Source organism: Ochlerotatus camptorhynchus, unplaced genomic scaffold, assembly GCF_037179485.1.
Source record: "Ochlerotatus camptorhynchus isolate MF236.1 unplaced genomic scaffold, CSIRO-AGI_Acam_v1.1 ptg000444l, whole genome shotgun sequence".
NCBI lineage: Eukaryota > Metazoa > Arthropoda > Insecta > Diptera > Culicidae > Ochlerotatus > Ochlerotatus camptorhynchus.
This window is the reverse complement of record NW_027040930.1, coordinates 83187-99377: the sequence shown is the minus strand read 5'-3', so window position 1 is coordinate 99377 and position 16191 is coordinate 83187. Positions and strand designations below refer to the sequence as shown.

The 16191-nt window shown below is 39.2% G+C and overlaps 1 protein-coding gene across 3 annotated transcripts in view; it reads left to right on the top strand.

Annotated features, from left to right (window-relative positions):
• Nucleotides 1–16191, top strand: part of LOC135711928 (proton channel OtopLc-like) — a 57063-nt gene that overhangs the window by 7215 nt on the left and 33657 nt on the right. The gene's annotated exons all lie outside the window — the stretch shown is intronic.

Below are 16191 nucleotides of genomic sequence, written 5' to 3'. Positions count from 1 at the left end.
CAGGGGTGCAAGTGATTTTGATTGATTCTCTTAATAAACTTTCTCTTTGAAAAATATTTCTACAAATTTGGTATGCCTACAATTCAAAATAAGATAATAGATAATTGATCAATTAAAATAACTAAATGCTTTTCACATTTATTCCGTCCACTAGCGGTCCTACGTCTAGCTTTCGTTCGTGCCCCTAGGCACAGACCCTTCTACTTTTTTTGAAGATCTAAAAGGTCGAAAGAAAAATCGATTTTTTTTTTCGATATTTTCGTCGACAAAGAATCGATACGAAAAATCGGAAATCGGGATGAAAAATATCGATCCAAGACCGCCCAATCCTATATAATCCTACACTGAAACAAGGATCATAGTTAGAAATACTATTTTGCAGAAAACACTTATTATCAATATAACCGCGCTTATTACTGTTAAATCTACTATGAATTCAGTATAGTTGACTACGAATGTAAAACAATTTACTATGATTCTGACGAAACTACTATGCTTGCTCAAAATGCATAGTAATTTTGATAGAAATAATAGTAAAATTAAATGAGATTGTTTTCTGCACAAATCTATTGGTGAGGGTATTTAATTTAAACCAGCAATATAGTATTTTTGCCAATGGATTTTGTATCAGTGTATATAATATATAGTATTTTCACTTTCACCCAGTGATTCATAAGTTCCAACAGTTTGAAAATGGCCAACTCATCCGTATCCGAAAGGACCCCCTATCCCTGTCGCGGGAAATGATAGACGCAATTTTTAACGCTTTCTTGCGGGAGGAAGGAGCTCATCCAAAATGCAGGTTTTATGACAATCAACTAAAAAACTGTGGATAAAATTAGTAACCTAAAACGCCATCTTCAAAACCTGCACCAGCGTGAGTACACGGACATGCTACTAGCTATGCCTCGCTCATCTCCCACACCATCTTGACGCAACACTGTGTTATAAAGTTTTGGTCGATGGCAACTGGTACAGCAGGAATTATCCGCATCTGAGTTCCAATGTCGAGGAGCCTCAGATGCGGATAATTCCTGCTGTACCAGTTGCCATCGACCAAAACTTTATAACACAGTGTTGCGTCAAGATGGTGTGGGAGATGAGCGAGGCACTTGAAAGTTGAATAAATATAACAAAACATAAACATTAGATTATTTCATTTCAGCCTAAATAAATCCAGGCAAATATCGGCCTTGATTCCAGTACTTTGGCTCTCTTACTTCCATTATGCTTTTCCACGGACTCTCATTCATCCTAGACTCTGGTATCGGTTTGTCTCTCTTTAAAGTCTCTAGTCAACCAGTCCTCGTTTTGCACGTCATACGGTATACGAGCGATCACCAACACCTTCAGGCGGTTTGGATGAAACGACACGAGTTACACTTACACTTACAGTGCGATGCGAGCGGTGAGAGTTCTTTCTCTCTCTCTCTTTCCCTTTCCGTCTCTCGATTGGGAAGCCGAATAATTTCTGACTGACTGCCCGTGCGCGTACCATGGAAGGGTTCGTTCGCCTTTGCCATCGTGCAGCATTATGCTCGGGAGATTTTGAGAACATTGTGCATTCTCTCTCTCTTGCGAAACCTTCGACGAGCCGTGCAGATTTCGGACCAGCCAGGAAAAGTTATCGGGGTTCACTCGACGACACTTGCCACGAGCAGACGTGAAGTTTTAAGATGGGCAGAACGAAGGATATTGGAGGTCACCACAGATGGTAACTTCAGGAGGCCTTTCGTTCCGTGTGTTGGAACAGCCGCGGATAGCAGATTTTATAAACGTGCTAGGTCCAACTGAAAACGCAAAAATCAATCGTCGGAATATCCTGGATCACGTCACGCTCACGGTGGAATCGCTTCGAAAGAAAATTACACATGAATTCAGAGGACAGACCATTTGCGTAAAGCTCGATGCTGCAAAAAGGCGAGGACGAAGTGTATTGGCCGTCTGTATCCACTTTCTACGCGATGGGAAATTCGTCCTGAGAACGTTGGCCGTGTACGATATCAATGTGTCACACAATATAAAATCCGAAGTAATCCGTGTGCTGCGGTCACTACGGATAACGGGGCAAATTTTTTGAAGGCTGATGTACGAAGTTCTACGAAACGCTTTGGCGGTATCAATATTGATGATGATGAGTTCAGCTTTAGCGATGAAACGGACCAGCATGAAACCACTGATAGCCTAGAAGGGAACATCGATGAAGAAAATGTCATCAATGTGATTGCGAATGCCATTGTGGACAGCGTAAGATGTGCTGCGTATACACTTCAACTGTGTGTATACGACGCGATAAAGTCCTTGAAATTGAAGGAAAGATTGAAAACGATTCAAACGTTGGTAAAACAACTGCGAACTCAAACGGTGAGTAAATCAAAGAAAATGCATTGCATGAACTTTTTTTTTTAGCTTCCGAAAGTTGTTCGAACGAAGTCAAGTTTCAATCCCAAAACTGGATTGCGACACCAGATAGAATTCCGCATGCTCCATTTTGGAACACAAGACATTCATCACTGAGCAAGTGTATGAAAAGAATGAGCTGATCATGACTACAGAAGATTGGACTCTCATTGATAACTTCGTCGAAGCATTTAGTCCAGTTTACTTTGCCACACTTTCCCTGCAAAATGAATCGACAATGGGGGATCTTTATCTCATTTTGCTCTAGTGTCTTCTTAGAGTTGAAGAATCGTCTAACAACTATATCGCGGTGGCATTAGTCACAGCCATGAACAGCCCTAGAGGATCTTTCCTAGCTGCCGTGTATTTTTTTTCCACGAATCAATTATGGTGGCTCAGAATTTCTCACCGAGGAAAACAAATGTGTAGCTATTGAACAAATTCTGAGCTTGTGGGAAAAACTTCGCCATACGGCAGAGGCTCCATTGCACGAGGACAGGGATTCTCCGAACTAACAGTCATCATATGTAAGACGCGTGGAAGCTATGTTGCGCAAAAAGCATTCCCTCCAAGACTAATATCATTGAGAAGAAATTAAAGGAACTTGCCCTCCGGCCAAGGATTTTAACTGGGTGCAACGTGCTTGTGCTTTGGGAACAGCAGAAAAATAGCGAGCTTCAACTATACAGATTGGCACCAGTTGCTCACCGTGTTCCGTGCACAGCAGAGCGTGCATTTAGAGCACTTGGTCTTGTTCTTACGGACAGACGGATAAAGTTGAGCGAAAAAATGCTTACTGATGTACTTTTCGTAAAGCTGTACCAAGATCTTTTCGATCAGGTTGAGATCGACCATGAAAAGCAAAACGTAAACCAAGTCTAATAATCACTTTGTACATTGAATTGCTTTTAAGTTGAATTGGAAAGAAATGAGAAATGTTCATATTCAGTTGTTTTAACTATTTTTAATATTTAAATAAAATTAATTCCAAAAATACACATAATTTAGTTTGCAATTTGAGCCACCAATCAAGAAGTGCTGTGCATATATTTAAGAACAAGGTTGATAAAATCCGCATATAATGTCCATTTTCATGGCTGATTTTAACCCAAATATATGCGTCTCCATCGATTTATAGCAACTGTAACATAGTCACGACGCATGATAGTCTAGTCGCACAAGAGTATTGAGTGAAAATCCAAAACATGATACACTGGAGTCGCTTTTTACGCGGGTGATACGTCCCACGTAAAAAAAAACCGCATAAATTCCAAAATCCACGTAAAAAAAACCACGTAAAAAACGTTTAAAAAAACCGCGTAAATTCTGAAATCCGCGTAAAAAAACCATAATCCGCGTAAAAAAAACCGGGTAAATTCCGAAATCCGCGTAAAAAAAACCGCGTAAAAAGCGACTCCAGTGTATATGTAACTCAAAAATGAAAAAAAAATGTAAGAGATTGTATCCCAGACACGTAGGAAAGGTACTTTTGATGTCACAGCAAAAGTAAAGTAAATATTAAATTTATGTCTTAACTCTTTATCAGAGAAAAAGTTCGATAGGTTGAAATTCGAAAGCAATTAGAGAGTTCTGTTTTGATGTGCTCTGTCGGTGTCCTGGACGATATGTCTTGGATACAAGCCCTTACATGAACTCTTTAGTTAACTTTTTTTTATCAGTCATTTGTGGTCCTGAAAGGACCGATGGGTTGGAAGCTTGGGAGCCGGTTTAGAACAATGCTGTGGATTTTTTTTCCCTAGATGTTCTTCGAGATGATAGCGAAGCGGAAATGAAATATGTATTAGGGAAAACACACCAATCACAGAAGCTGAACATACCGGACGGTACTTACGGTTATGCTTTTTGATGCAAATTTTAAGTCCTGTTTAAAATCTTGTTTTCCATGCTGAGCACCAATGCTACCGACGCCAGGGAGGCAGCTCCCACACCTGGACTCTACCTATCGACCCATCAACTTACCTCCCTTTCGAAGGAAGGCGTGATCAGAGATGTTATGCCTCAGAACATCTCGGCGGCGCCCACTGTGATTGAAACCAGGCCTGCTGGGGTGAGAGGTAATACCGGCGGCGCGAGGTGTTCAACACAGATGAAGCTGGCGAGCTGTATGTTGTTTGAAACGGTGACGCACTTGGCATATATGGCCCACAGCATCTCACAACAAGCAACTGAAATCTGATCAGTAGCGGTGCAACATCTTCCTCTTTCTTCGGCGAATGGATCGCTCTGTGGGCTGCAGCTCGTGCTTGCGGGCAGCCTTTTGTCTTGTACTGGAAAACACGCGGTGAGACCGGAGTGAATTCGATTTTTAAATCTGTGTTAGGGAAAGCGCTTTCGCAATCAATCGGTGATAATTTATCATTATTATAGCAACAGTCGCACATGCGTGCAATTTTCAATAGTGACCTTTTAAAAAATTGATAGTGTTCATTTTAGCAGATTCGTAGACGTTATTCCAATCGATTGTGAGTCTCCTTAATAAAGATATTAAAAAAAAATCCAATCGATTGCTTTGTTTAGAATTAATATCCATCCGCTATTGACAGAGTTATAAGTGGTCAAATCCTAACCACTTTTCGTTATGCGGTCGACTTTGGTTTTTTTAAATTGCACCCCCAATATGTTGCCGAAAGACGTAATCCTACGTCAAAAACGATTTTTTGGACCACCCTAACATGGAAATGGTCATCCTAATGACAAAATAAAAAAAATACAGGTCTAATATTTTGTGATAAGGAACAAAACTATCAATTTTTACGAATATCTTAGAACCACTGTATAATTTTGCCATGGAATGGCTGCGTATTAACCAGCATATAACCAACCAGTGGCAACTAACGATTTAAAATTGGCACACTACTTGACTAGCCTATTGGTCCCAAGCAAATAGATTAACGTACCCCATTCTAGACGAAATTCTAGTACTGCACTATGTTTGTTTTGATTCGCTATGAAAGTTTGACAGATAAAATGAGGGGTTCGTGGATTTTCTATGTTTCGAGGGGTGCATCGATTAGCTTGGGACCGAAGAGAGTACCAGAGCTGAGCCAAAAAGTTGAGCAAGTTTCTTCGGGACCTTCTGGTCTTAGAGTTACCTCTATGATATAACCGCCTCGAAATAAGCTGTAGTGGGTATATTTAATTTAAAGAAAAATCTGACGAAGCACGATTGCTCAGTCGTAAACATCTGGCTGCAGCTTCTTCTGAATGGAAACCCACTTTTTCTTCATGTCTTCCCCAGATTTAAAGGGGGGTTGTTCATGTCCTTGGGTACGAAAGTGACCCCGTTGGCTTCGTACCACTCCAGGACAACATTTAAATAGTGGCACGTTTGGTAGTAATTAAAAAAAATGTGTAAAAATGACAATATAGGGTAAGATGTAGGGCTGAGCAGATATCGATACGATACGATATCCGATATCATTTAATCCAATATCGATAAAACATCAACGTGAGGATAACAATAAATAAACGTTAAAAAAAAGTAAGGATAAAAAACTTTTGAAAACGTTATTACGCACGTTTGATTACACGTGTTTGAAAAAAAAAACTAACTTTTCCATATGATTAATGGGTAGTTCATTTGAAACCACACATAAAACACTCATCAACACGAACCGGGCATCAGCCCGCTAACATTTAAAAATTCTTAACGAACGAGCCACACAGCAAAAAATAAATTTAAATATTACATCCAAGAGGATGCACTTCAATCATGACAATGTAGTAATTGTGGCCACAACAATAAACAAATGCAGTAAAAGCAGCGTAATTCCAGTTCATGCACTGTATTAATGATAATTTTGTCCTTTTTGGGGAGTAATATTATACCATATTTTTGACACAATTATAGTGCATCCACTTTGATGTGATATCAAAATTATGTTTTTGCTGTGCAAGTTTCAAAAACAAACTATGCTGGCCTGATGATCCATATTGGTGGCATGAAATGCCACGAGTTTCCGCTATGCTATTTGATTTGGTCACTGTCAGTTTTAAATTCGACTCTGTACATAAGAATTTGCCCAATACTGAAAGGATAAAAATCAATCGATCTTGGTTTTTCACAAGACTGCCCTAATATCTGTTCCTCTTCGAGCAACATCGGTCCAATTAGAAAGCATTTTTTTGCAGCTGAACCGATACTGACAAGTCCATAGCGAGGTAGGGTCAAGCTCTAATAAGCTCTATATCCGGTAATAAATCTATGTTCAAGACATTATTTTATTGTATTCAGAATATCGAATAAAATTAAGTTCTTCATCAGTTGGATCTTCAAACTATTTTTGGTGAACAGTATCTTGACAAATTTTCAGAGTCCAAAATGCATTGGTTATTTCATGTGAACTCTTCGCAGGTTTTCTTAAGAATAATCTCAAGAAATGTCTTAAAATCCACCATTGATTTAAATAAATAATTCCCACAAGCATTAACTTAAGAAAATTAATGAGTTAATAATCCTGGAACTATCTTGAGAATTGCCTTGGAATTCAATTCATTAAAATACAGTTTGTATCGAATGCACGCTTTTTTTTAATTGTTACTTCTTCTGCAGAGCTGTAACCGTTGGTTCCAATGTTTACTTGTTGGCTCCTCCACAAGTCCAAAACCTCCCTCCCTGTAACAGTCCCACCTGAAATAAAATAAATAAACTAACACCCTGGAACAGTGGCTCTCATCTGTACACTGATAAATTGAACTATTCCCATTTTGCTTGAAATTTAATCAATTTGACATTAAACTCCGTTTAATCATATCGAATGATTAAAAAATAAGCATCTGATATTAATCCCAGTTTAATCATGGTTGATTAGATTGTAGATTATCTTTTTTTGAATAAATTTTAATCATTTTAGATTCTATTTTAATAATTTTTTAATGAATTTTAATCTTTTTTGATTATATATCAGTATTCAAAAAGAATAAAATTTAATACTGGAAAGATTATTTCGATTTTAATCATGCATGACTATAGCCGAAGTAATCATGGCTCGGACTCAATAAGATGAAGCGGGAAACTGCATACTTTTTAAGCTTTTATGATTTAATTTATCTTTGAGTGTAGGCTTAGCAAGTGAGAGAGCCTGTTCCACTCTCACGATTCTCCATGTGTGTGTTGCAAGTGTCAAGGAGTTTGAACGAACGGGCGAAATACTTCCCCGCCCAGTTGTTTAGCTCAATCACAGGTGGCGCATGAGGAAGAAAAATGAACCAACCAGGCCGAAAGGTCAAACTTCGGCATTTCATGGGCCCTGTGGTGCCGAAAAGCAGTTAAAAGAAATAAAATTCCAAAAGCAGAAGGCTATCTAGTTTCAACTCTCGAAAGGAGAAGTGCGCGCGAAAGTCAAATTGATTATCTTGCGACTTCGGTGAAAGTGGCGTGACCATTGTGCTAGCAGGTGGTCAAAGGAACAAAGGAATTTTCATTGTTCTAGTGGTAGTTTTTTGTGTAAATTGTAAGTTCCAGTAGTGGAGAAGAAAGGAACAGTGTTCTAATGTAATTTTTGAATGTTTTGTGAAACTAGATTAAAAAAAATTAGAAGGAGAAAGGAGATTCCTACGAATACAAGTAAAGGAACATAAGGAAAAAGGTCCAGGAAGTGGGCCTTTTTTCTTTCTGTTTGGAATTATTTGGCAGGATAAGGAGAAGTACGTGGACGACTGGCGTGAGTGGCAAACGGCGTATCATACTCATCGGCAGACCGCCGATAACGTCCACCAGTCATCTCGGTGGAACCTCCAGACAGTCCCAGCATTGTTCATGCCGGCATCCTTTGTGAGGAGCACAAATACCAACCGCACCGCCGTCGCCATCCCGCTGCCTAGTTCACCATCGTTGCTGGCAGTACGGCAACCGCACCGCCGTCGCCATCCCGCTGCCTAGTTCACCATCGTTGCTGGCAGTACGGCAACCGCACCGCCGTCGCCATCCCGCTGCCTAGTTCACCATCGTGGCTGGCAGTACGGCCACCGCACCGCCGTTGCCATCCCGCTGCCCAGTTCACCATCGTCGCTGGCAGTACGTCTATCACACCGTCGTCGCCACCCGATTGTCCAGTTCATCGTAGTCGTTGGCCTTTCGGCGATTGCCTCGCTGAAGCTAGTTTCCATCCGCAATGAATACCGGCCAGCAAACAACATCATCAGCTCCACCACCCGTCGTCAACCGCCACCATTAGTAACACAACCAGATCACCAACTACATCATCAACCAGAAGCAGTATGCCCAACAATCAATACGAAACTAACGATTTTAAATTGGCTCACCACTTTAGTAGCCTATTGGTCCCAAGCAAACGATTAACGTACCCTATTCTAGTTGAAATTCTATTACTACACTATGTTTGTTTTGATTTGCTATGAAAGTTTGACAGATAACATCAGGGGTGTGTGGATTCATGCAGAACATGCAGGGGTGAGTGAAATAGCTTGGGACTGCTTGGGACCGTTGTCCTGGTACTGAGTGAGCCAAAAATAATAATGATTTTCTTCGGGACCCAGTGGTCTTAGAGTTACCTCTATGGTATGCCCACAGGTAACCCTTTTCAATGTGACGTCACAAAATAAATGTTAAAATGAAAAGTTGCATCTATAGCTTTATTAGGTAGAGCACATCCTTAGGTCATAGCACTTCCACTTCTTGTTGTTGTTCCGCTTCTTTCCGGGCTCACAAAGGAGCCATTAAGCCTCGCCGTTCCCGAATTGATTTGGAAAGCCTTCGTATTAGTTTTTTTAAGCACACACTTTGGTACAGCCTGGTGGGTTTATTTGTGTCTGAATCTAGCAACACCTTTGAAAGGGTACCTTCATTTCACGTGTTCCTACTTGATGTGAGCGACCTTACGTGGATGAGAGTTATAAGCAGTTTAACGACCCTGATATCCTTCAATCCCTGAGCAAGCAGGCAACAGAACCTCGATAAATTTGCATAAAATCGCTGGTAGAAGATGGTCCTAAAATTGCTCGACAATATGATTAATTCACTTGGACCTTTCTTATAAATTTTCTTGGATCTGTCCTCAGAATGCTTTTCCCTTAGTTTCTCTTCGAAATTTACGTTAAGTTTTCTCAACTTCTCATCTATTTAACGAAATGACCAATGGCTCTCAAAACGAAAACCATAAAGCCATATGATTAAAACTTGTCTTATGGTCTTATCAGGTAGATGAATGTTTCCTCTAATCGCGTATATGAAACTTGCTGACTGAAAGAGATATCAGTATAAAGAATGTAGAACCACCTTCCCCGTGAAGGTATTCATTCATACATATTTTACATGCTTCCCAACCCCTGAATAATGACCATTGATACCAAATAATCTTAGAATCAAAATTAATAGAAAACGGATTTGTCTGCACCCAAACGTTTTTTTTTTTATATCTGAAGCCGTCCTCACTTTTTCCATTATGATTAATGACTTTTCATTTGAATGTCATTGGTTCGATTTCCAGTCCTGTTTATGAATTTTTCGGGTTGGAAAAAATGTGAAAGTGATCAAAGAACACTAAATTGAGAACTGGCCAAAAACAAGTAGTGATAAATATTTCGTCGAGTAGATATGATTTGATGATGTGTCGTATGATAAACAGAAATATCCAAACTAGTTTTACTATGGCCATATGGTTATATTGCCGCGGATACACTTGTATGACAAACTATGAGCATGAGCATTATTTGTATAATAAATTATGAGTACATCCTACAACTATACAAGTGTAACCACGGATGTGCTCATAATTTATTATACAAATAATGCTCATGCTCATAGTTTGCCATACAAGTGTATCCACGGCATATGTATAATTTTTTGAGTGTTATTGGTTATGTGGAACATGTGATTTTATATTTCACTTGTCATAACCATTTCGACCATATGCAACAAAAATCCAGATATCCAGAGCCGTTTCTAAAGTGGCTATGAGAGATGGTTCGATTACGTGGAACGATGATCCGGAATATCAAGAACTAGTTCTACGGAGGTCATATTTGATCATATTTCGTCGAGTAGATGTGATTTGGTATGTCGTTTGATATGGTTATTAGATATATCAAATTTAACCATACGGTTCCTTGATCCGGGATATCCAGAACTGTTTCTATGGTGGCCATATGGCTCTTATGGTTGTAGTTTTGAGTGACATTGGTCATATTTCGTCGAGTAGATGTGATTTGATATGTCGCTTGATATGGTTATGAAAGATGTCAAATTTAACCATGTGGAACCATAATCCGGAACATCCGGAACCGGTTCTACGATGGCCATATGGCTTATGGATGCCGTTTAATATTCCATTTATCATATTTCGTCGAGTAGATGTGATTTTATATGTCGCATAATATGGTTATGAGAGATATCAAATTTTACCATTCAGAACCATGATCTGGAATATCCGGAACCGATTCCAAAGTAGGCATGGGGTCTTATGATTGTTCTCTAACATTGAAAAAAGAACACCCCCGTGCCAGCATATTTTAAAATATATAACGAAGAGGGAGGGGCCTGGGAGGGAGTACCACCCAACAGGTATTGGAACCACTCACCGGAATGATATTAAAAAAAATTCAATTTAATCGGCCATGGCATCTCTGAGATGCATATTTTTGAACATAAAATGTCTGACCCGGGCTTTTACGGATCAAGGTGTACTTTGGTGCGAAAAATAACACTGAAAAAGCGAATCAGGGGGTTCGATGGGAAGTTCCATTGGAACATTGAAAAGGATTTTCGAAAAGAGGGCTGACGTACATAGAACTTACCAGGCGGGTATTGAACTTCTCAGAAGCTCGCAAAATGTTCCTGAAGATCGAAGTATTTTCCTGAAGTTTGCAGAACGTTTTTTGAAGTTTGAAGAATTTCTCAGAAGTTTGAAGCGCATCTTTAAAGTTTGTAGAATTTTCCTGAAGTTTTCAGAACTTCCTTGAAGAATGTTGAACTTCTATGTTTCTTTGGAGTTTGCAAGAATTTCGTGGGGTCCGTAGAACTTTATTGAAGTTCATTCAATTTTCCTAGAATTTGGAGATCTTCACTGACGTTCGTATAACTTTCCTGGAGTGTACATCTTTCAATTTCCAGGATGTTCGCAAAAATATGCAGTTTGCAGAACGCCCTAAGGTTTGCAGAACATTACCGATGTTTAGAATTTCGCTCAAGTTAAAAAAAAACATGCCGAAAAAATGCAGAACGTCCCATAGTGGTACGAAATCAAAAAAGTGGCCAATTGCGGCGGGCGAAACTATTGAGTAAAGCATTTCGATGTCTTCTATAATGTAACTGAAATAAATTTTTTATGTTTTGTTAAGATTGATCAACATCTATGGAAACATTGTAGATGATATAATTTTAAGAAATTTTGTCCAAAACGACAATTTTCCATCTCTCAACCGGACGAAGTTATAGGGTGAAAATTAAGTACAAACAGAAGTACCCCCTTAAAACTCGTTTTTTTACCATAACTTTTTGTTTGATTTTTCCATTTTTTTTTTCAATCTACAACTTGTAAGTGCTTTAAAAATGCATATTTTTGCAATTCAAAGCATATCGCTATCCCTTTTTTAAAGGATTTACATCCATATTTATAATTTTTTAAAACTATTTTTAAGCGGGTGATTCTTGCAGATTAGCAAATATTAGCAGCTTATTTCAGCATAATTTTGTTCAAAATCTTATATCCTACTATAACATATACAATTTATTTATTTCGACCCACTGTGCGTCCCCAAAGTGTGAACAGTTCCCTAAAATTCTCTTTGAAGTTTGCAGAGCTTCACAGGAGTTTGCAAAACTTCCCTGGAGTTTATTTTACTTGATCTGTTTCCCATCGATCTTGTTTTCCGTATTGAGGTACTGACGCCAGGAAAGCAGCTCCCGCTCCTGGACCCTACCCATCGACCCATCAACTCATGGACCGGGGACCAACGGTTTTACTTCCCTTCAGAAGGAATCAGAGCGTAATCAGAGATTTTATGCCTAAAAAAATTCCGACCTGGTTCACAGAATTTCATTGAAGTTCGTAGAGTGTTCCTGAAGCACGTAGAACTTTCTGGATGTTTGCAAAACGTCCCTGAAGCTCGCATATTTTTCCTGAAGTTCGCAATATTTTCCTTAAGTTGGAATATATTACTGAATACTGAAGTTCCCAAAACTGCACTGAAGATCGCATAACGGCTTTAAAGTTTATAGAACTTTTCTAAAGTTCACTGTAGTTCCCATAATTTTCTTGAAACTCGCAGAACTTTCTTGAATGCTTCCTTCGAAAAATGATTGAAGTTGAAGCTCTGACAACTATGTAGTTACTCAAAGTGAGGGCTACCAGTACTCATTGGGCAAGGGTATCTAACCTCAGTTGGAGGAGTTTTATTAAGGCTCTGGACCATTTGTCGAATTTTTTTAACTTTTGGTTAAAATTTGACAGAAGGAAAGTTATCGATTAACCCTGCCATTCGAGCATGGTAATTTTAATTGGCTTCCACACCTGCGTAGGATATCGCACCCATTCAATACACATGGGCCGGGACCAACGGCTTTACTTCCCTTCCGAAGGAAGACGTGACCAGAAATTTTTATGCCTCAGAAAAATTCCACTGACCTCGGCTGGGATTGAACCCAGACCCATTGGGGTGTTAGAAAGCAGTCACGCTTACCACTACACCACCGGCGCCAGCTGGAGAACTCTATAGACGAGTGCACGGATGGATTTTAGTTCACTCAGTCGACAAAAAGTGACACAACAGCGGGGCCCTGTTTACTAAAAATGAACACATGAATAATACTCGCATAACATTTGAAACGGGCCTATCAACTTTTGTACACAAAACTTGTTAAGTCCTCTTCGCGCGAACCGAATACGCTCACGCAAACTAACAACACATTCGGAAATTCTCCCCTTCCCGCTCTGGTTTGCGTAAACGTACTTCAGTTCTGGTGAAAAGGACTTAGCAAGTTGTTTACAAAAGTTGATAGGCACTTTTTCCAAATGTTACGCAAGCATTATTCATGTGTTCATTTTTAGTAAACAGGGCCCCGCTGTTGTGTCAATTTTTGTTCAGTAGATGAACAAAAGTTCACCCGTGCACTCGTCTATTAGGTTTTGCACCGTCGGGGTTAACCTCAATCTGATGACAGTTCAGTGGTACTGTTTACGTGGACTTAGTCGTTTTTTTTCTTGGGTGGATTTTCTCGATAATTTTTCAGACTGCAGTGAGATGTAAACCACACTTCTGTATTGTCCACGAGCAACATCTTTTCACCGCGCTGTTCCTCGACAATTTTCAAGTTAAAATTCGGAAATTTTAGAATTTTTTTTTTCGAAAAAACGACTAAGTGCTTGTAAACAGTACCACTCAACTGTCAAAAAGGTTCAGCCTATTAACACTGAGTTCATTTGTGACGTCACGCTGCAGAACCTAATACTCACAGTCAGGCAAACCTCGGTCCGTATACGGATCAATGGGTTTACCCTATTTATGAGTAATTAATCATCTCGACACGGTAATCATAAATCACTTAAAAATAAATTAAACTTTGCTCTTAAGCAAATTTTACATTGTATATTTAATATTAAATCAATCTAAACTATTATTATATCTACCCACAATCTTTAACATTTACTGAATTAGGAGGGGTAACTTTCTTTTATCGTCGCATGACTTCAAAAATATTGATAAATGGAAAAGAGTGTTTAAAAACCATCGTTTAAATGATAAGTAGGCTTTTTGCAGTAAACAAAAATAGATGACAGTTCGACGCCGCAGAGGCGCGGGGAGTGGGTGGGACAGGTGGGTCATGTCCTACGCACATAAACACCTGGGAGGGACAGTTAAAGCTTTGTCCCACACACGATTTTATAGAAAACATAGTTAACAACCGGAATTAATCATCCAATGACAAAATCGGACCCTCCTAGAAATTCCGACTAAAGTGCTCATACGATGAGAAAAGATAGATGAATTCTCATGTGATTTAAGGTAACGCATGATGGATTTTGTCCCTACTTAGCGCTAGAAACTCGGGCTGGGGTTTTCCGGAACATGACTGGATGTGGCCAAGATAGTCCTGTCCTCTGATTCTTACTAACATTTAACTGGTTTTTGAATTCTCATGTCATTTGATGGGTTGTATTCATTTCAAGACGCATTTAGTTTCATGACATTTACAAACCAGAACATGTTCTGACCATAGGTGTCCAGAACCAGCTCAATATTCCAAAAATATTCAAAAATTTCCATGGGAGCACATTGTCCCACCCACAACTTTGAAGATGGGCGCGCCTCTGAGAAGGTGACACCCAAATTAACCGCCTCGGGTGTCACCGAGTCACGCTACGCCTCTGGATACCGATAGCTGAACTATATCGCGATAACGATAAACCTGGATGTTTTGCACCAGACTGTTTCATTTGGCCAAAGAACGTTTTGCCGAAGAACATTTCGCCGAAGCACATCTCGCCAAATGGGTCATTTCACCAAATTTTAATCATGAATCAAACTGAAAGAACTGGTTATGTTTAAAAGAAGAAATCATAAATATTGATTATTTAGAAAATAACTACATCAGTACAACTCGGAGCAAAGGAGCAGTTCAATTTTAAAGGATTCCTTCCTTTCTATAAATCAAAAATTTTGATTGTTGAAAAATTTCTGGAATCAGCACAACTTGAAAAAACTGGTCATGTTTAAAAGAAGCAAACATTGCTATAAACCAAAAATATCTATTGTTTAATTTTTTTAAATCAGTACAACTCAAAAGAACTGCTCATGTTTAAAAGAAGGAAGCATTACATTTGAATAGCTTGTCAGGTTGAATCTTTTTTCGAGACTGATTTCAAAATTTACTGGGCTTTGAGAAAAGTTCAAAACCGTAGAAAATGGCTTGCTCTTCGGCGAAATGACCCATTCGGCGAAATGACCTTCGATGACTTTGATGAATCCCTAGTAAATTGATAGTAGAATATGTGCTTGACTACGACGCCAATTTCAACACAACAATGACAGGCCTTGTTTATCGTTGCCATGGCAACTATATTCAATTTTGACAGAATTCTGAATTCTAACAGCTTAAGCCAAAGAAAAAGCGATAGTAGTGAAACTGAAAAAATCCCATGCTAATTCGCTAAAATCTTCATGCAAACTTCAAACAATTTGTGTGACAACTAAACCTTCATCCCAGACAAACAGACATAACACAATGAATATTTCCCACTGTAAAATATCTTCGCTAAAACATTATCGCCATCTGTTGAGTACATTGTGGTGGGTAGTACGCTGAACAGATGGCGGTAGTGTGTAAACGTCAAACTCAAGGGAAATGACTATGCGTGCCACAGGTGGCGGTACTACCATCTACGATACTTTTAAAATGACCGTTAAATGCTTGTTCGATGAACAACTTGCGAGAGTTATGTCTGTTTGTCTGTACCTTCATAATTCTTACCATTTTTGGCATAGTCTCATATTTTGGGGTTATGAATCATACTGGAAGGTAGCTAAATAGATTGCAAAAACTTTTTTTTTCAAAAATGAAGCACCCTAATGTACACCATAAAGAACCAGCCCCTACCGGTATCTTTATCACGGTTCTATCGATCGATGACAGCCAAACCACGATAGAAGATAACAGTTCCTTATCGGGAAATTCGCACCGTTTGGTTGTGTGCACTTCTTCAGTTTTTAACCGCTGCAAGTGCCTGTCAACGCAAAAAAAAAACACCTCAAGTCCTAATCTGATCCAACTAAACACCGCTGCTCTGGCTCCATCAACAATCTCCATATAAAACA